The sequence below is a fragment of the Moschus berezovskii genome, chromosome 16 (assembly GCF_049115385.1).
Source record: "Moschus berezovskii isolate FMDL1 chromosome 16, NW_MosBer_1.0, whole genome shotgun sequence".
Classification (NCBI taxonomy): domain Eukaryota; kingdom Metazoa; phylum Chordata; class Mammalia; order Artiodactyla; family Moschidae; genus Moschus; species Moschus berezovskii.
This window is the reverse complement of record NC_142475.1, coordinates 37057701-37079337: the sequence shown is the minus strand read 5'-3', so window position 1 is coordinate 37079337 and position 21637 is coordinate 37057701.

Sequence of the window (21637 nt, the reverse complement as noted above, 5' to 3'; positions counted from 1 at the left end):
AGCATCAATTCTTCGGGGATCTGATTGCAGCCATGAAATTAAAAGACGCTTACTCTTTGGAAGGAAAGTTATGACCAACCCAGATAGTATATTAAAAAGCAGAGACATTACTTTGCCAACAAAGGTCCGTCTAGTCAGGCTGTGGTTTTTCCCGTGGTCATGTATGGATGTGAGAGCTGGACTGTGAAGAAGGCTGATCGCTGAAGAATTGATGCTTTTGAACTGTGGTGCTGGAGAAGACTCTTGAGAGTCCCTTGGACTGCAAGGAGATCCAACCAGTCCATCCTAAAGGAGATCAATCCTGGGTATTCATTGGAAGGACTGATGCTGAAGCTGAAACTGCAATACTTTGGCCACCTCATGCGACGAGTTGACTCACTGGAAAAGACTCTGATGCTGGGAAAGGTTGGGGGCAGGAGGAGAAGGGGACAACAGAGAATGAGATGGCTGGATGGCATCACCGACTCGATGGACATGAGTCTGAGTGAACTCCGGGAGTTGGTGATGGACAGGGTGGCCTGGCGTGCTGTGATTCATGGGGTCGCGGAGAGTCGGACACAACTGAGTGACTGAACTGAACTGAACTGATGATGCAGTAGCTCCACTTCTGATATATAAAGGAAACAAAACTTATCTTGAATATATGTTGACCTTAAAAGAAAGAAATCCTGTCATTTTTGACAATATGGATGAAACACTGTTTCAGTGAAATTGCAGAGAACATTGTGTTCAGTGAAATAAGTCAGACAGAGGAATGGTATCATTTATATGTGGAATTATTTTAAAAGTCAAACTTGTAGAAGCCAAAAGTACAAGCAACTCTAACCTGTACTGTATCCCTCTCTTATTTAGAAAACTTATTCACTTTCCTTATTTCTCATGTATTAAGCTGAGTGAGGAAGACATGTTGAAAGTCAAGGTAGGATGAAAGTTAAGACTCTTACACCAGTTAGCTGAGATGGGACTGCAAAGGAAAAGTTCTTGAAGGAACTTAAAATTGATCCTTTCGTTAATACACAAATAAGAAAGCGTAACAGCTGTACTGCTGACATGGAGCACCTGGTGGTGGGGGAAATAGGGAAAGGTAGGTAAAAGGGTACAAACTTTCAACTTTAAGATGAATAAAGTCTGAGGATCTAATGTCTAACATAGTGACTGAGTTGGTAACATTGTATTGCATAATTGAAATTTGCTAAGAGAATAGAAGGAAAGTTATGACCAACCTAGACAGCATATTAAAAAGCAGAGACATTACTTTGTCAACAAAGGTCTGTCTAGCCAAGGCTATGCTTTTTCCAGTGGTCATGTATGGATTTGAGAGTTGGACTATAAAGTAAGCTGAGCTTGAAGAAAAGATGCTTTTGAACTGTGGTATTGGAGAAGACTCTTGAGAGTCCCTTGGACTGCAAGGAGATCCAACCAGTCCATCCGAAAGGAGATCAGTCCTGACTGATGTTGAAGCTGAAACTCCAATACTTTGGTCACCTGATATGAAGAGCTGATTCATTGAAGAAGACCCTGATGCTGGAAGGGATTGGGGGCAGGAGGAGAAGGGGATAACAGAGGATGAGATGGTTGGATGGCATCACCAACTCAATGGACATGAGTTTGGGTAGGCTCTGGGAGTTGGTGATGGACAGTGAGGACTGGCGTGCTGCAGTTTGCTGTTCCTGCTGCTGCTGCTAAGTCGCTTCAGTAGTGTCCAACTCTGTGCGACCCCATAGACGGCAGCCCACCAGGCTCCCCTGTCCCTGGGATTCTCCAGGCAAGAACACTGGAGTGGGTTGCCATTTACTTCTCCAGTGCTGCAGTTTATGGGGTCGCAAAGAGCCGGACAGACTGAGAGACTGAACTGAACTGAACTGAACTGAGCTGAAGAGAATAGAACACAAATGTTATAGGCCAAAACTGAGGGCTTATATGGGAAATGATGGATGTGTGAATTCACTCTGTGAGGGGAATTCTTTCACAATGTACAATGTATATCAAATTATCACATTGTCCATTTTAGATATATCTCCATTTTATTTTCACTATATCTTAATAAAACTGAAAAAAGAAAAAAGATAAGTCAGTGTTTCTTAGCCTTCTTTTTATTATTATCTATGGAGGCATTTTAGACATTATTTTCCTAGTAACCATTACTTCCTGTGAAATTTTAATAATACCAATATTCTATATATCTGTTTATGTTCCTTGGCCTCTTAGAGGGACATAAACCATTGTAATATCAAAGTATTTTTCACTCCCCCAAGAGTCAACTTTTGCTAGTGGGGCATACTGCCCCCACTGAATCCACAGGTTAAGTGAATAGCACTGCTTTCAATATCATCATAATTAGTTGAATACTAAAAAGAACACACAATTTGTAGTCAGTTGTCTTTGGAAGATTAAAATACCAACTCTAATTTGTACTATATCCCTCTCTTATTTAGAAAAATTATTCAGTTTCCTTGTTCCTCATGGATTAACTAGGGTAAGGTTAAAATAATAAGCAAACAAAGAAACAGGATGGAAAATATCTTATCTGCCTGTATCACGGGGTTGCTGTGAGAGTAATTTTTCCTGAAATCAGTTGATTTATCAAGATGGGACTCACTACAAGACCATCAGCTCTTTCTTCACAAAACCAGTCTTGATGTAATTAACATAAAAAGAACATCAGGTGTGTGCACAGCAGTAACAGGAATGTGGAAATCAGCTCTGCATTTCAACTGAGCAAACAGTCAGATAATAAACTACTTTAGTGGGGACTTTGTCTAAACATAAAGGGGAACTCGTGCCTAATGCAGGGAAAGAATCACAAAGGGAAATCTTAGAATATTTTCCTTTTAGAAACTTTGAGAACAACGCCAAACATTGCCAGGCCCTGGATAGGTGTGTTATAGCCATGGTTTCCAATCCCGATAGCAACATGGAGAGTTAGTATTACACACAGTTGTCTGCTGTACCTGTGTGCTCAGTTGCTAGACATGTCTGACTCTTTGCAACCTCATGGGTTGTAGCCCATCAGGCTCCTCTGTCTATGGAATTTCCCAGGCAAGAATACTGGAGTGGGTTCTCCCTACTCCAGGGGATCTTCCCCATCCAGAGATCGAACCTGTGTCTCCTGTGTCTCTTTCATTGGCAGGTCAATTTTTTTACCACTGAGCCACCTGGGAAGTCCCGTTGTCTGTTGTAGCAACAGTTATTTTATTTACTTCCAAATCTGTGTGACAGTAATGTGTTAGCTCTGTCGATCTTGCTTGGGGTCACTCATGTGGCTGCAGATTGTGGATGACTTGTCTGAGAGCTAGTTGGTCTAGGGAGCCTCAGCTTGTATGCCTTGCTTTTGTTTCATGTGATCTTTCTCCCACAGCTCGACCTGGGCTGGATCTCACTACTACACATCCCAAGAGGGCAAGAGGGCAAGAATGGAAACTGCATAGCTTCCTGAGACCCATACTTAACCCACACAACATTACTTCCGTTGGTCCTACTGGTCAAAGCAAGTTACAAGGCCAGCCCAGGTTCAAGGAATGTGGAAACAGACTCCACCTCTTGCTGAGAGGAGCTGCCAAGTATTTGTGGCCATTTTAAATTTAACCTATCTAATCATTCTTATAGATGAATTTATTTGTTGTTTATTTTCAGGAATTTCCTAATAAACTTTTAAAAATTAATAATTCACCATCTCCAACATAGTACAATAAGAAGTAGGGTAAGGAAATTAAAACTTGTAATAATTCATGTATTGTTGTTGTCCACTCATGAAGTCATGCTTGACTTCTTTGCATGTAGTGACCCAAATTGAAGTAAAATTCTTATTGTTAAAATTGAAATGAATTATTTCAGAGATAAGTCAAATAAATATACTTGGGGTATAGACACTTCCCCAAATGCTGCTTGTGTAATGAATTATTTTATCATGAAGTGCTGAGTAGGCTGGAATGAACCAGAGGTTTAGGCAATGTTTGGTGCTCTCGAGCCTTGCCCCTAAGTTAAGACTGTAGGTGGGCCCACTAGTAATCAAGAAACTTCTGGGGATGAGGCTTTCATAGGGTCTTTAGTTTTGGTACATCCCCCTTTTCTTGCCTTGAAAATCCCATGGACAGAGGAGCCTGGTGGGCTATAGTCCATGGGGGTGAAAAGAATTTGACATGACTGAGTGACTGAGTACGCACACATATATATGTATAACTGAGTCACTTTGCTGTACAGCAGAAATTAACACAACATTGTAAATCAACCACATGGTTCTATCATTTTAAAATTTTGTTTTCTAGCTTCAGGATTCTACAAATTTACATCTCTGACCTTCAGTTTTCTCATTTTCACTATGGCAATAGTACATAACTCATAGGATTGTAAACATAACTCATAGGATTGTAAACACTAAATAATTAATGACATTGATGTATCAAGTATAGTTGAGGACATGAGGTAGATGCTTATTACAATTATGAGTAATTATGAGTAGAAGTAAATTAAGTTGAATTTTACTTTTCATAGATAGCTCATGGGACCATATTTATATTATTTATTCATTGATTTGAAAAATTTATGGTGCTACTTCTGTGTGCTATGTATACTGTTGAGTTTTGAGTATACTAGTATACAGCAGACAGGGTCTGTGGTCACATGGAGTGTATGGTCTAATCTCCTTAGTACCTAGACTATTGTCAAAGGACCAGCAGCATTGGCATCACCAAGGAAATTGTTAGAAGGGTAGACTCTCAGGCTCCCTCCCAGACCCACTGAATCAGTCTGAATTTTAACAATTTCTTCCACATGATTCATGTACATTATTGTTATGACCAACCTTGATAATATATTAAAAAGCAGAGACATTACTTTGCCAACAAAGGTCCGTCTAGTCAAGGCTATGGTTTTTCCCGTGGTCATGTATGGATGTGAGAGTTGGACTGTGAAGAAAGCTGATCGCCGAAGAATTGATGCTTTTGAACTGTGGTGTTGGAGAAGACTCTTGAGAGTCCCTTGTACCGCCAGGAGATCCAACCAGTCCATTCTAAGGGAGATCGATCCTGGGTGTTCATTGGAAGGACTGATGCTAAAGCTGAAACTCCAATACTTTGGCCACCTCATGTGACGAGTTGACTCACTGGAAAAGACTCTGATGGTGGGAAGGGTTGGGGGCGGGAGGAGACGGGGATGACCGAGAATGAGATGGCTGGATGGCATCACCGACTCTGTGGCCATGAGTTTGAGTGAACTCCGGGAGTTGGTGATGGACAGGGAGGCCTGGTGGGCTGTGATTCATGGGGTCGTGGAGAGTCGGACACGACTGAGCGACTGAAATGAACTGAACTGAACTGAACTGAACTGAACCTGAAGTGGACGGATTCTATGATATTTATTCCATTTGGTACCTAAAGGGGTCCTCGTCTGTAAATCTGAGATACAGAACTAAAAATGTAGAGATAACAAGCTAAAAAGAGTTTGGTTTGTATCACCTAATTTAGCAGAAAGAAATCAGGTAAGACCTACATGCCAAAGTACTAGAGAGAAAATAACAACGATAAAAGTAAAGGCATGCATATTCTAGGGTCCTTTCTCTCATCCTCTGTTGTGAAGGATGTGGTGCAAGCTTTGACATAACCAACCACATCCTGTCCTATACCCGCCTCCCCACCCTTGCTATATTTATGGGATTCTTATTGAATGAATTATATGTTAAGGGACTTTTCACTGCAGGACAAGGGAGAAGATTTCACTTGCTGAATGTGCCAATGTCTGGGTTCCCTTAAAGATTTGTATCAGTAACGTGAATAAAGTCATGGAAAGAAAGCCCTCATATCTACCAAGGGCACAAACCTGGGAAGGTGTGGGAGAAGCTACTGGTTGTCCCCGAGTACCTATTCTCACTCTTACTTCCTAGAATTATTCTTCTTAGCTTGAAACATAGCTGCTCAGAATAGATTTCATTTTTCCGCCTCTCTTGCAGGTAGGAGTGGCCTCATGACTACATTCTAACTAGGTCTATAAACCAAAGTGTTATATGGAATGACACTTTAGGCTGATCATCTTAAACTGACTGGAGACAAACTTCTTGTTTCTTTCCTCCTTCTTATTAGCTGGAAAGTGGATGTGACAGCTGAAGCTCTAGCCTTCATCTTTGACTGTGAGGTGAAAGGGGTGTTTAGGACCCTAGAATCCAGTCAAAGGGACCAGAATCCCTGATATTCACAGTCACCAGTCCAGTCCTGAGGGGTGTGTCTGTAGTCTTTGTTCACTTAAGATGGAATATAATTCTATTTCATTTAAGCCATGGTATCTTAAGTCATGACTTGTAGTCATTTAAGTCATGTCATGTAGTTCATCATCAAATCTAATCCTAGCTAATCCGGAGAAGTTGCTTATATAGTAAATAATGAAATCAAGATTAAAAAGCTCTTGGGGGAGGGATAAATTAAGAATTTGGGATTAATAAATACACACTACAATATATACAAAGTAAACGACAAGGACCTACTTTGTAGCACAGAAAACTATAGTCAATATCTTGCAATAATCTATAATGGAAAGAATCTGAAAGAGTACGTATATGTATATGTAGATATAGATATATAACTGAATCACTCTGCTATACACCTGAAACATTATAAATCAACTATGAAAGTGAAAGTGTTAGTAGCTCAGTCGTGTCCCACTCTTTGCAAACTCCACGGACTACAGTCCATAGGCTCCTCTGTCCATGGAATTCTCCAGGCAAGAATACTAAAGTGGGTTGCCATGACTTTCTCCAAATGAACTATACCTCAAAAAAAAAAAAAAAAAAAACAACTCTTGAAAAACTGAAATGATAGCCAAAACTATCATCTTATTTCACATCTATATAGTTGTGAAATAAAATGGAATAAAGTGAAAATGCCAACATTTAAAAAATATTTCCAAAAATAGACTCGAGAAGTGGCTAAAGAGTAGTCTGTATATAAAAAACTTCAGTGTGTGTTGGATGGGGGAAGTTTCAAGAACAAGTTTCATGTGGGTAGACAATGTAAGGAGTCTTTTTAAAGCAAATATCAGTTTAAGCTAAGCTAAACTGTACCCAGACCAAGGGAGGTTCAGACCTTCAATTTTCTTTATTGGCACAGCATCTTTGGAGTACTGTGTTCACTTCTAGGCCCCATGTTGTTGACAGTATCACACCAGAGAGTGACAAACTGGAGTGTTTAAAGGGAAAACAGGATGGCATAGCATGTGACAATTGTATCACAGTGAACAGATGCAACTGTGAAGTGTTAGCCTGGAGTGGGGAAAATGTAGGGAAACACAGGGGAAATGTACTTTCAGTTATTCGAAAGGTTGTCACCTGGGAGATGGAGCTTGTTGCCTCATTTGCTTTTTTTCCCCCCAAGGGATACTTAAGGTCAATGAATGAGAAGTACTAGAGGCAAAATTCTGCTCTATAGAAGAAGTCATTTTTTTAGTAACTCTGGCCATCTCAAATGAGAATGCACTGCTTTGTGAAGTGATTATTATAGAATTATCACAAGTGCTGATCTTCATTTGTTGGTTTCCCCTGGGCTTTCATCTGCTAGAGGAGGGCATGGCATCCCACGTCGGTATTACCTGGAGAATCCCATGGACAAGGAGACTGGTGGGCTACAGTCCACAGTTCAGCAAAAGATTGGATAAGACTGAGCACTCACACACGCAGGTATGCATGGGGCAGACACTTTGAATGTGTTTTCTCATTCAGTCCTTACAAAGCCATGAGGCAGACTCTGTTTATCTCTGTTTTACAGATTTGGAAGTTGAGACTTAGAAAAGTCAAGTAACCTACCCAACATGGTCCTGTGGTGAAAGGTGGTGCTGCCTCGTCTCTGCCTCCTGTTGACCATCCATGGAAGCCATCAGGCAGTGGCTGGCCAGAAGGGCAGTGTCAGCTGGTGGTTCTGTAAACCAGGCTCCTGTATTTAGCAACATCTAGAAAAACTTTGCTTCTTTATCTTGGAGCATTTCCTAACTCTAGATGTAATGAGACTGCGAGATAAGGCGGGAGAAACCCCCACTGGGATTGTCTAGGAGCCTGTAGGTGAAAAGGGGAAATTATGAGATAAGTAGGGGAATAGATCAAAACATGTACATTTAAACCTTGAATTTTTAAACCTCATTTCTAGTTGTATGATTTGGGACAGGACGTGGAAACCGTTTGAACCTCAGTCTCCTCAGGAATAAAATCCAAATAATTACACCCAACCTGCACAATTGTTCAGTTCAGTTCAGTCACTCAGTCATGTCTGACTCTTTGAGACCCCATGAATCACAGCTCGCCAGGCCTCCCTGTCCATCACCAACACCCGGAGTTCACTCAAACTCATGTCCATCGAGTCGGTGATGCCATCCAGCCATCTCATTCTCTGTCATCCCCTTCTCCTCCTGCCCGCAATCCCTCCCAGCATCAGGGTCTTTTCCAGTGAGTCAACTCTTCGCATAAGGTGGCCAAAGTATTGGAGTTTCAGCTTTAGCATCAGTCCTTCCAATGAACACCAAGTATTGATCTCCTTTAGAATGGACTGGTTGGATCTCCTTGCAGTCCAAGGGACTCTCAAGAGTCTTCTCCAGCACCACAGTCAAAAGCATCAATTCTTCGGCGATCAGCTTTCTTCACAGTCCAACTCTCACATCCATACATGACCATGGGAAAAACCATAGCCTTGACTAGACAGAACTTTGTTGGCAAAGTAACGTCTCTGCTTTTTAATATGCTGTCTAGGTTGGTCATAACTTTCCTTCCAAGGAGTAAGCGTCTTTTAATTTCATGGCTCCAATCAGCATCCACAGTGATTTTGGAGCCCCAAAAATAAAGTCAGCCACTGTTTCCACTGTTGCCCCATCTATTTCCCATGAAGTGATGGGATCAGATGCCATGGTCTTTGCTTTCTGAATGCTGAGCTTCAAGCCAACCTTTTCACTCTCCTCTTTCACTTTCATCAAGAGGCTTTTGAGTTCCTCTTCACTTTCTGCCATAAGGGTGGTATCATCTGCATATCTGAGGTTATTGATATTTCTCCCAGCAATCTTGATTCCAGCTTGTGCTTCTTCCAGCCCAGCGTTCCTCATGATGTACTCTGTATATAAGTTAAATAAGCAAGGTGACAATATACAGCCTTGACGTACTCCTTTTCCTATTTGGAACCAGTCTGTTGTTCCATGTCCAGTTCTTTTTTTTTTTTAATTTATTTTTTTTTATTTGATAATATTATATTGGTTGGTTTTGCCATACATTGACATGAATTCGCCCCAGCTGTACATGAGTTCTCCCTCCTGAACCCCCCTCTCACCTCCCTCCTCCCTTTATCCTCCCTCTGGGTCATCCCCGCACACCAGCCCCGAGTATCCTGTAACATGCATTGACCCTAAACTGCTGATTCGTTTCACATATGACAACATACATGTTTCAATGTCATTCTCTCAAATCATCCCACCCTCACCCTCTCCCACAAAGTCCCAAAGACTGTTCGATACAACTGTGTCTCTTTTGCTGTCTCGTATATAGGGTTATATTTCCATCTTTCTAAATTCCATATATATGTGTTGCTGCTGCTGCTGCTAAGTCACTTCAGTCGTGTCCGACTCTGTGTGACCCCACAGACGGAAGCCCACCAGGCTCCCCCGTCCTTGGAATTCTCCAGGCAAGAACACTGAGTAGGTTGCCATTTCCTTCTCCAATGTGTGAAAGTGAAAAGTGAAAGTGAGGTCAGTCAGTCGTGTCTGACCCTTAGCGACCCCACAGACTGCAGCCTACCAGGCTCCTCCATCCATGGGATTTTCTAGGCAAGAGTACTGGAGTGGCTTGCCATTGCCTTCTCCGTATATATGTGTTAGTATACTGTATTGGTGCGTTTCTTTCTGTCTTACTTCACTCTGTATAATAGGCTCCAGTTTCATCCACCTCATTAGAACTGATTCAAATGCATTCTTTTTAATGGCTGAGTAATACTCCATTGTGTATATGTACCAAAGCTTTCTTATCCATTCATCTGCAGATGGACATCTAGGTTGCTTCCATATCCTGGCTATTATAAACAGTGCTGCAATGAACATTGGAGTACATGTGTCTCTTTCAATTCTGGTTTCCTCTGTATGCCCAGAAGTGCGATTGCTGGATCATATGGCAGTTCTATTTCCAATTTTTTGAGGAATCTCCACACTGTTCTCCATAGTGGCTGTACTAGTTTGCATTCCCACCAACAGTGTAAGAGGGTTCCCTTCTCTCCACACCCTCTCCAGCATTTATTGCTTGTAGACTTTTGGATAGCAGCCATTCTGACTGGTGTGAAATGGTATCTCATTGTGGTTTTGATTTGCATTTCTCTGATTATGAGGGATGTTGAGCATTTTTTCATGTGTTTGTTAGCCATCTTTATGTCTTCTTTGGAGAAATGTCTGTTTAGTTCTTTGGCCCATTTTTTGATTGGGTCATTTATTTTTCTGGAATTGAGCTGCAGGAGCTGCTTATATATTTTGGAAATTAATCCTTTATCCGTTGCTTCATTTGCTATTATTTTCTCCCATTCTGAAGGCTGTCTTTTCACCTTGCTTATAGTTTCCTTTGCTGTGCAGAAGTTTTTGATTTTAATTAGGTCCCATTTGTTTATTTTTGCTTTTATTTCCAATATTCTGGGAGGTGGGTCTTGGAGGATCCTGCTGTGATTTATGTCGGAGAGTGTTTTGCCTACGTTCTCCTCTAGGAGTTTTATAGTTTCTGGTCTTACATTTAGCTCTCTAATCCATTTTGAGTTTATTTTGGTGTATGGTGTTAGGAAGTGTTCTAGTTTCATTCTTTTACAAGTGGCTGACCAGTTTTCCCAGCACCACTTGTTAAAGAGACTGTCTTTTCTCCATTTTACATTCTTGCCTCCTTTGTCAAAGATAAGGTGTCCATAGGTGCGTAGATTTATCTCTGGGCTTTCTATTTTGTTCCATTGATCTATATTTCTGTCTTTATGCCAGTACCATACTGTCTTGATGACTGTAGCTTTGTAGTAGAGCCTGAAATCTGGCAGGTTAATTCCCCCAGTTCCATTCTTCTTCCTCAAGATTGCTTTGGGTATTCGAGGTTTTCTGTATTTCCATACAAAATTTGAGATTATTTGTTCTAGTTCTGTGAAAAATATTGTTGGTAGCTTGATAGGGATTGCATTGAATGTATAAATTACTTTGGGTAGTATACTCATTTTTACAATATTTATTCTTCCAATCCATGAACATGGTATATTTCTCCATCTATTAGTGTCCTCTTTGATTACTTTCACTAGTGTTTTATAGTTTTCTATGTACAAGTCTTTTGTTTCCTTAGGTAGATATATTCCTAAGTATTTAATTCTTTTCATTGCAACAGTGAATGGAATAGTTTCCTTAATTTCTCTTTCTATTTTCTCATTATTAGTGTATAGGAATGCAAGGGATTTCTGTGTGTTGATTTTATATCCTGCAACTTTACTGTAATCATTGATTAGCTCTAGTAGTTTTCTTGTAGAGTCCTTAGGGTTTTCTGTGTAGAGGATCATGTCATCAGCGAACAGTGAAAGTTTTACTTCTTCTTTTCCAATTTGTATTCCTTTTATGTCTTTTTCTGCTCTGATTGCTGTGGACAAAACTTCCAGAACTATGTTGAATAGTAGTGGTGAGAGTGGGCACCCTTGTCTTGTTCCTGACTTTAGGGGAAATGCTTTCAGTTTTTCACCATTGAGGATAATGTTTGCTGTGGGTTTGTCATATATAGCTTTTAATATGTTGAGGTATGTCCCTTCTATTCCCACTTTCTGGAGGGTTTTTATCATAAATGGATGTTGAATTTTGTCAAAGGCTTTCTCTGCATCTATTGAGATAATCATATGATTTTTATTTTTCAGTTTGATAATGTGGTGTATTACGTTGATTGATTTGCGGATATTGAAGAATCCTTGCATTCCTGGGATAAAGCCCACTTGGTCATGATGTATGATCTTCTTAATGCGTTGTTGGATTCTGATTGCTAGAATTTTGTTAAGGATTTTTGCATCTATGTTCATCAGTGATATTGGCCTATAGTTTTCTTTTTTTGTGGGATCTTTACCAGGTTTTGGGATTAGGGTGATGGTGGCCTCATAGAATGAGTTTGGAAGTTTTCCTTCCTCAGCTATTTTCTGAAAGAGTTTGAGTAGAATAGGTGTTAGCTCTTCTCTAAATTTTTGGTAGAATTCATCTGTGAAGCCGTCTGGACCTGGGCTTTTGTTTGCTGGGAGATTTTTGATTACAGTTTCAATTTCCGTGCTTGTGATGGGTCTGTTCAGATTTTCTATTTCTTCCTGGTTCAGTTTTGGAAAGTTGTACTTTTCTAGGAATTTGTCCATTTCTTCCAGGTTATTCATTTTATTGCCATATAATTGCTGATAGTATTCTCTAATAATCCTTTGTATTTCTGTGTTGTCATTTGTGAGCTCTCCATTTTCATTTCTAATTTTATTGATCTGGTTCTTCTCCCTTTGTTTCTTGATGAGTCTGGCTAGTGGTTTGTCAATTTTATTTACCTTCTCAAAGAACCAGCTTTGGCTTTGTTGATTTTTGCTATGGTCTCTTTTGTTTCTTTTGCATTTATCTCTGCCCTAATTTTTATGATTTCTTTCCTTCTACTGACCCTGGGGTTCTTCATTTCTTCCTTTTCTAGTTGCTTTAGATGTAGAGTTAGGTTATTTAGTTGACTTTTTTCTTGTTTCTTGAGATGTGCCTGTATTGCTATGAACTTCCCCCTTAGCACTGCTTTTACAGTGTCCCAGAGGTTTTGGGTTGTTGTGTTTTCATTTTCATTCATTTCTATGCATATTTTGATTTCTCTTTTGATTTCTTCTATGATTTGTTCATTATTCAGCAGCGTGTTGTTCAGCCTCCATATGTTGGCATTTTTAATAGTTATTCTCCTGTAATTGAGATCTAATCTTACTGCATTGTGGTCAGAAAAGATGCTTGGAATGATTTCAATTTTTTTGAATTTACCTAGGCTAGATTTATGACCCAGGATGTGATCTATCCTGGAAAAGGTTCCGTGTGCGCTTGAAAAAAGGTGAAATTCATTGTTTTGGGGTGAAATGTCCTATAGAGATCTATTAGGTCTAACTGGTCTATTGTATTATTTAAAGTTTGTGTTTCCTTGTTAATTTTCTGTTTAATTGATCTATCCATAGATGTAAGTGAGGTGTTAAAATCTCCCACTATTATTGTGTTATTGTTAATTTCCCCTTTCATACTTGTTAGTAATTGTCTTACATATTGCGGTGCTCCTATGTTGGGTGCATAAATATTTATAATTGTTATATCTTCTTCTTGGATTGATCCTTTGATCATTATGTAGTTTCCTTCTTTGTCTCTTTTCACAGCCTTTGTTTTAAAGTCTATTTTATCTGATATGAGTATTGCTACTCCTGCTTTCTTTTGGTCTCTATTTGCATGGAATATCTTTTTCCAGCCCTTCACTTTCAGTGTGTATGTGTCCCTCGTTTTGAGGTGGGTCTCTTGTAGACAACATATATGGGGGTTTTGTTTTTGTATCCATTCAGCCAGCCTTTGTCTTTTGGTTGGGGCATTCAACCCATTTACTTTTAAGGTAATTATTGATTAGTATGATCCCGTAGCCATTTTCTTTATTGCTTTGGGTTCAAGTTTATACACTCTTTCTGTGTTTCCTGTCTAGAGAAGATCCTTTAGCATTTGTTGGAGAGCTGGTTTGGTGATGCTGAATTCCCTCAGCTTTTGCTTGTCTGTAAAGCTTTTGATTTCTCCTTCATATTTGAATGAGATCCTTGCTGGGTACAGTAATCTGGGCTGTAGGTTATTTTCTTTCATCACTTTAAGTATGTCTTGCCATTCCCTTCTGGCCTGAAGAGTTTCTGTTGAAAGATCAGCTGTTATCCTTATGGGAATCCCCTTGTGTGTTATTTGCTGCTTTTCCCTTGCTGCTTTTAATATTTGTTCTTTGTGTTTGATCTTTGTTAATTTGATTAATATGTGTCTTGGAGTATTTCGCCTTGGGTTTATCCTGTTGGGGACTCTCTGGGTTTCTTGGACTTGGGTGATTATTTCTTTCCCTATTTTAGGGAAGTTTTCAACTATTATCTCCTCAAGTATTCTCTCATGGTCTTTCTTTGTGTCTTCTTCTTCTGGGACTCCTATGATTCGAATGTTGGAGTGTTTAACATTGTCCCAGAGGTCTCTAATATTGTCTTCATTTCTTTTAATTTGTTTTTCTTTTTTCCTCTCTGTTTCATTTATTTCTACAATTCTATCTTCTAGTTCGCTTATCCTGTCTTCTGCCTCTGTTATTCTACTGTTTGTTCCCTCCAGAGTGTTTCTGATCTCATCTATTGCATTATTCATTGTATATTGACTCTTTTTTATTTCCTCTAAGTCTTTATTAAATCTTTCTTCCATCTTCTCAATCCTTTTCTCCAGTTTATTTATCTGTAACTCCATTTTGCTTTCAAGATTTTGAATCATTTTCACCATCAAAATTTGAAATTCTTTATCAGGTAGATTCCCTATATCTTCTTCTTTTGTTTGTGTTGGTGGGCAAATATCTTGTTCCTTTACTTGCTGGGTATTTCTCTGCCTCTTCATCTTGCTTATATTGCTTTGCTTGGGGTGGCCTTTCCCTCTTCTTGCAGTTTGTGGAGTTCTCTTTATTATGTAGTTTCTTCGCTGTGTGTGGGGTTGGACGGGTGACTTGTCTGGGTTCCCTGGTTAGGGAAGCATGTGTCGGTGTTCTGGTGGGTGGAGCTGGATTTCTTCTCTCTCCTTTCGAAGACAATGGGCTGCTTTTCTGGGTGCCTGATGTCCTCTGCCAGTATTCAGAAGTTGTTTTGTGGACTTTACTCCGCGTTCAAATGTTCTTTTGATGAATTTGTGGGGGAGAGAGTGGTCTCGCCGTCTTGTCCCTCCACCATCTTGTTCCTTCCTCCTCAAAACACTGGATTCTTATATTCCACTTGGTCATGGAGTATCTCTTTACAGCTGCTCCAGCAAGGCGCAGCCGCTGTACCTTACCTTGGACGAGGGGTATCTCCTCAAGGCCGCCCCTCCTGCTTTGAATGTGGAGCAGCTCCTCTCGGCCCTCCGGTGCCCAGGAAGCCACCGCCTCTTGGATGTGGTACAGCTCCTCTCGGCCACCGCCCTAACCTTGGGTACGGGGTAGCTCCTCTCAGCCACGATTCTGCACGTGGTCGGTTGCGCCGGAGCCAGGCATCTCTCGCGTCTGCGCCGCCGGAGCCGGGCGTCTCTCGCGTCTGCCCATGTCCAGTTCTAACTGTTGCTTCCTGACCTGCATACAGGTTTCTCAAGAGGCAGGTCAGGTGGTCTGGTATTCCCATCTCTTTCAGAATTTTCCACAGTTTATTGTGATCCACACAGTCAAAGGCTTTGGCATAGTCAATAAAACAGAAATAGATGTTTCTCTGAAACTCTCTTGCTTTCTCCATGATCCAGCGGATGTTGGCAATTTGATTTCTGGTGCCTCTGCCTTTTCTAAAACCTGCTTGAACAAAAATAGAGTGATTAGTTCAGGCCTGTGGTGGAGAAGATCCACAGAACTGGTCATTAGTTCTCATTGACACCTGGTATGTGCTGAGGCATGCATTGGTTGCAGTTCATGGTTAGAAAAATTCAAATACTAGAGTTTCTCTAGGAGAAGGCAATGGCAACCCACTCCAGTACTCTCGCCTGGAAAATCCCATGGATGGAGGAGCCTGGTAGGCTGTGGTCCATGGGGTCGCTAGGAGTCGGACATGACTGAGCGACTTCACTTTCACTTTCATGCATTGGAGAAGGAAATGGCAACCCACTCCAGTATTCTTGCCTGGAGAATCCCAGGGGTGGGGGAGTCTGGTGGGCTGCTGTCTATGGGGTTGCACAGAGTCGGACACAACTGAAGCGACTTAGCAGCAGCAGCAGCAGAACCAAAATGTGCTATAGGTGATCTGGTAGGAGATTGCAAAAAGAGAAAGGAATCTCACCCTTTTATAAAGCCAAGCAGATACACCCCGTTCCATCCATCTTCTCAAGATAATCAGCCCTCGACAGCACCATTTATCACACATCAGTTCAGTTCAGTTCAGTCGCTCAGTCGTGTCCGACTCTTTGCGACCCCATGAATCACAGCATGCCAGGCCTCCCTGTCCATCACCAGCTCTACATAGTTGGTCCCAAATTCACTTGGTAATTGGGGCAACCACCTGTCTTTGCTCACTGTCTTTATTCAAAGGAAAAATAAATTTCTCATATCGTTTTGACAGAAGGTAGGTTTGCAACTTGGAGCCAGGGCCCAGCTGAAGTTGGGCTCCTACCCTCCCACCAAAACTGAGAGAGGGGCATTTTCCTCCTTGATGCTTTCATTTTAAAGAGTTGGTTTCCAGGTTTTTGTGGAAATATTCCTGTATTATAAAATTGGCAAGAGGCATATTGAGTTTTTAATAAAAGAGTTACAAATATTTCAATAAATGGGAGGAACTACACGTTTTCCAAAGTAAAAGCTCTAAGAAAAGGAAGAGAGAGAAATACTTCACTTTTTACAGTGGAAAGAATTATTTTTTTCCCCTTATTTTTAATTTATATTTGCCCTTATGTAAGTCATTCCAGCACAAGCTGGAATCAAGATTGCTGGGAGAAATATCAATAACCTCACATATGCAGATGACACCACCCTTATGGCAGAAAGTGAAGAGGAACTCAAAAGCCTCTTGATGAAAGTGAAAGAGGAGAGTGAAAAGGTTGGCTTGAAGCTCAGCATTCAGAAAGCAAAGACCATGGCATCTGATCCCATCACTTCATGGGAAATAGATGAGGAAACTGTGGAAACAGTGTCAGACTTTGTTTTTTTGGGCTCCAAAATCACTGTGGATGCTGATTGCAGCCATGAAATTAAAAGACGCTTACTCCTTGGAAGGAAAGTTATGACCAACCTAGATAGCATATTAAAAAGCAGAGACATTACTTTGCCAACAAAGGTCCGTCTAGTCAAGGCTATGGTTTTTCCCGTGGTCATGTATGGATGTGAGAGTTGGACTGTGAAGAAAGCTGATTCCTGAAGAATTGATACTTTCGAACTGTGGTGCTGTAGAAGACTCTTGAGAGTCCCTTGGACTGCAAGGAGATCCAACCAGTCCATTCTAAAGGAGATCAGTCCTGGGTGTTCATTGGAAGGACTGATGCTAAAGCTGAAACTCCAATACTTTGGCCACCTTATGTGAAGAGTTGACTCACTGGAAAAGACTCTGATGCTGGGAAGTATTGGGGGCGGGAGGAGAAGGGACGACAGAGAATGAGATGGATGGATGGCATCACCGACTCTGTGGACATGAGTTTGAGTGAAACTCAAACATGAGTCTGGGAGTTGGTGATGGACACGGAGGCCTGGCGTGCTGTGATTCATGGGGTCACAAAGAGTCGGTCACGACTGAGTGACTGAACTGAACTGAAGTCATTACACATCCATGGTCCAGAGGCCGACATCTCAGTGGTGGCTTTCCATTCTTTGATCCCAATCAGAAGTTATAGGAAATACTCTTTCCTCATTTTGTGGCTAAGATTACGGTCCAGTTGAGACTGTAGCTTCTTGACTTGCCAGCTTCCTGATAATGACAGTTAGCAGTCCTTTGATGGGCTGTTTCTGTAGTGTTGATCTACAGCATCCTGGATCTTGTACATCCACCATTTCCAGTGAGTTTGTATGCACCAAAGTCACGATATTAAATCCCTTTCCCCTTAAGTACCCGAATTGGTGTCTGTTTTCTACAAAGAACTCCACCTAATATAAAATCTAATACAAAATATATCATCTAATGAGCTACAACTCTGTTTTAGGTGAGACTTCTTTAAGATTATTAGTTTAAACAGGAAATGTCCAGAATTTGATACTTAGATAATTTTACTTTTGCAGTTAATACTCTAACATAGGTAAATACCTGTTAAGTTTTGATAATTTTATGGATAATATAAAATAAATGAGACTTAAGTGTGTTCTTAATTAGTCTGGGAAACTTAAAAGGAAAATTTCCTTTGCACGGATTTTCTTTTTTCTTTTAATTCTTTCTTCTCTTCCTTCTTTTTTCTCCTTCATGTAATAAAAGAAATGCAATTTTTGAGTAAGGTAGTCCAAAACTAGTGAAATTTAAAAATAGAAGGGATATGACCTGTTTGGAATGTTCTCTTTCCCAAATTTCAGGCAACAATCCTGTTTCATATAATATTCAGTTCTCGCTACTGTTGTAGACATATGTCGGTCTTCTCATCAACAAGTAAAGGTTGATTCTCTTTGCCCTGAATCTGTGCTGACCTTATCATTTGTATTGGCCAGCAGAATGTGACAGAAATGATTGCAAATTCTCATCTAGCCCTTAAGTTAGTTAGTGTTAGTCTCTCAGTTGTGTTTGATGTTTTGTGACCCTGTAGACTGTAGCCCACCAGGCTCACCTGTCCATGGAATTCTCCAGGCAAGGATACTGGAGTGAGTTGCCATTCCCTTCTCCAGGGGATCTTTCTGACCCAGGAAAAAAACCTGGGTCTCCTGCACTGCAGGTAGATTCTTTACTGTCTGAGCCATCAGGGAAGCCACAAGGTTCCTGGCAAATTCCACTTTTGTTTTTTTGGAAGTCAGCCCCTGTTAAAGAAGTCTGACAGTCTTGCTGAAGAAAAAAGGCACTTGGGAAGAGCTCCAGGGATGTGAGACTATGAAGGGCCACACCCAGCCCCCAGCAATTCCAACTGGTTTCTGAGCTGCCAGACGTCTCTATGTCTTTGCATCTGCTGGCCCTTCACTGGAAAGACCTTCACTCTCTGTTTTCCTAACTCCATCCATCCTTCTAGACACCATTCAAGTGTCACTAGTTGTAGATCTTTCAGAGAAGCATGAAAATGTGATAATCATTGCCCAGTTCTTCTAGGGATCCTAGCCTGGTGGTGAAGTGAGAGAAATGGGAGAGGCTTTGCTTGTAATTAAAATCATTTTCTACATATTTATTATTTAATAAATGATTATTAATTGCTAGTTCTACTAGTGCAAAATACTAATACAACTAAATATTAGTCATTCAGTTCAGTTCAGTTCAGTCACTCAGTCGTGTCCGACTCTCCGCGACCGCATGAATCACAGCACGCCAGACCTCCCTGTCCATCACCAACTCCCAGAGTTCACTCAAACTCATGTCCACAGAGTCGGTGATGCCATCCAGCCATCTCATTCTCTGTTGTCCCCTTCTCCTCCCGCCCCTAACCTTTCCCAGCATCAGAGTGTTTTCCAATGAGTCAACTCGTCGCATGAGGTGGACAAAGTATTGCAGTTTCAGCTTTAGCATCAGTCCTTCCAATGAACACCCAGGATTGATCTCCTTTAGAATGGACTGGTTGGGTCTCCTTGCAGTCCAAGGGACTCTCAAGAGTCTTCTCCAGCACCACAGTTCAAAAGCATCCATTCTTCGGCAATCAGCTTTCTTCACAGTCCAACTCTCACATCCATACATGACCACAGGAAAAACCATAGCCTTGACTAGACGGACCTTGGTTGGCAAAGTAATGTCTCTGCTTTTTAATATGCTATCAAGGTTGGTCATAACTTTCCTTCCAAGGAGTAAGTGTCTTTTAATTTCATGGCTGCAATCAGCATCTGCAGTGATTTTGGAGCCCAAAATAATAATAGGAATAAATGTTATATATTGTAATGTAATGAATTATGTATAGGAAATTTGGATAGCTAATATTCAAAATATATTAATAGTAATACATTTATGTTTGATACATAGACATAATGATTTCATAATACTTATTATTACAAACAGAGTTTCCCAGGTGGCTCAGTGGTAAAGAATCTGTCTGCCAAGGCAGGAGATACAGGTTCGATTACTGCGTTGGGAAGATCCCCTGGACAAGGAAATGACAACCCACTCTAGTGTTCTTGCCTGGGAAATACCATGGACAGAGGAGCCTTGCAGGCTACAATCCATGGGGTTGCAAAGAGTTGGACATGACTAAGCACACACATACACATTATTATAAATAGTACTTTACCTCTTAATAGTAATAGGCATTTGGTAAATAATAGTAATTATTGAGAGCTAAAGTGCTAAATATTATAAAGCAATGAATAATATTTAGACAGTTAATATTACTTGTAATTGTACAAAATATTTGTTTTCTGTAGCTCTATTTACAAACCCAAAATTCACAGATAATTCACTTCAATCCTAAAATATCATGCTTTGTTAGTAACCTAAAATTTCAGCTTTTGTTAACTAACATCTGCAGTTTCTTGCTGAAATTCCTGTGCATTAGTTTGAAGCAGCTTCTGTTTATAGTGTCTAGGACTTTTCAAAAGCTCTTACAGCCAAGAAAGGAGTACAATTATATTAATACAGGATAATGCACCCTACCATGGTATGTCTTAGTAAAAAGGTTAAGCAGCTGTCGTATAACTGATACAACACAGAAATAAAGTCAGGGGGAAAGCAGGAATACTGTCTCATGCAGTCATACTGGATTGTCACTTGGTTTTTCATGCCTTTGTAAACAGATGTCTATACCATGTCTCTCAGTGGTCATAGTATTTACAGAAATAATGACATGTCAATAAGGAATATCCCTACTTCTTATTTCTCCTGTCTGTTTTTAGCTGAACATCAATGCTGTTCTCACTGAGTGCATTTGCCAACCAGGAAACCTGCTCCTGCTGGCAATAAAAAGATGAGAGCAAACTCAATGAGCTAATGATGCCAAGGATCAAGTCTTCCTGAACTTCCCACCAAAGTGCTCTTCTATTTTTTTTTAAGTTATTTTGATTCTCTCACTCACTAGAAGAAGAGATGCTAATATTAGTAAGATGTTTTAACTCCCACTAGCCTCCAAGAAAATGTTTCCTTGCTAGGCCAATAGAAAATCCAGTAATGTGCTTAGTCGTGCCTGACTCTTTGTGACCCCGTGAACTGTTTGTTTTAAGGCACAGAAATATTCAAACTAGGGGAGGTAAGTTGGGAAGGGAGGCAGCAATCATTTAGGGCATTAGAAGAAAAAAATTTTTTAAGAATATACACCATGATCAATTGGGAATTATTCCTGGCATGCAAGGATAATTCAATACTGTTGTTATTGTTCAGTTGCTAAGTCATGTCTGGTTCTTTGTGACCTCATGAACTGTAGCACACCAGGTTCCTTTGTCCATGTATAACTGAGGAGTTCTTCAAATAGCTTCCATGCAGAATTAAGAGTTTATGAAAGGTCAAGTAATAAATACAAGCTAATTTGAAATATATATATATATATATGTATTATTACAATTCAACATGACCACAAAAACTATATGCAATCTAGACCACAAAAGGTTTTTTCAGGGAAAAGTATTTTATCATGAGATTTTAAAAAATTGCTGGTCCATGGTAATATTCAAAAGCAGATCACCCAGCTTATTTTATTATCATTTTTAAACTCTCAAGAAACTGCACAACCTCTTATTGCCTGCACTCAGAGTGGACCACTTCTACTGCCCCATCCTTGGTGGCCACTAAGGGATTTTACGACTCAGCATATAAAGGCATAAAATCCCTTAGTAACAAAAAATACAGGACAGTGAGAGTGATCCACTGTGAGTGTAGGCAATAATGAGATGTGTTGTCTAACG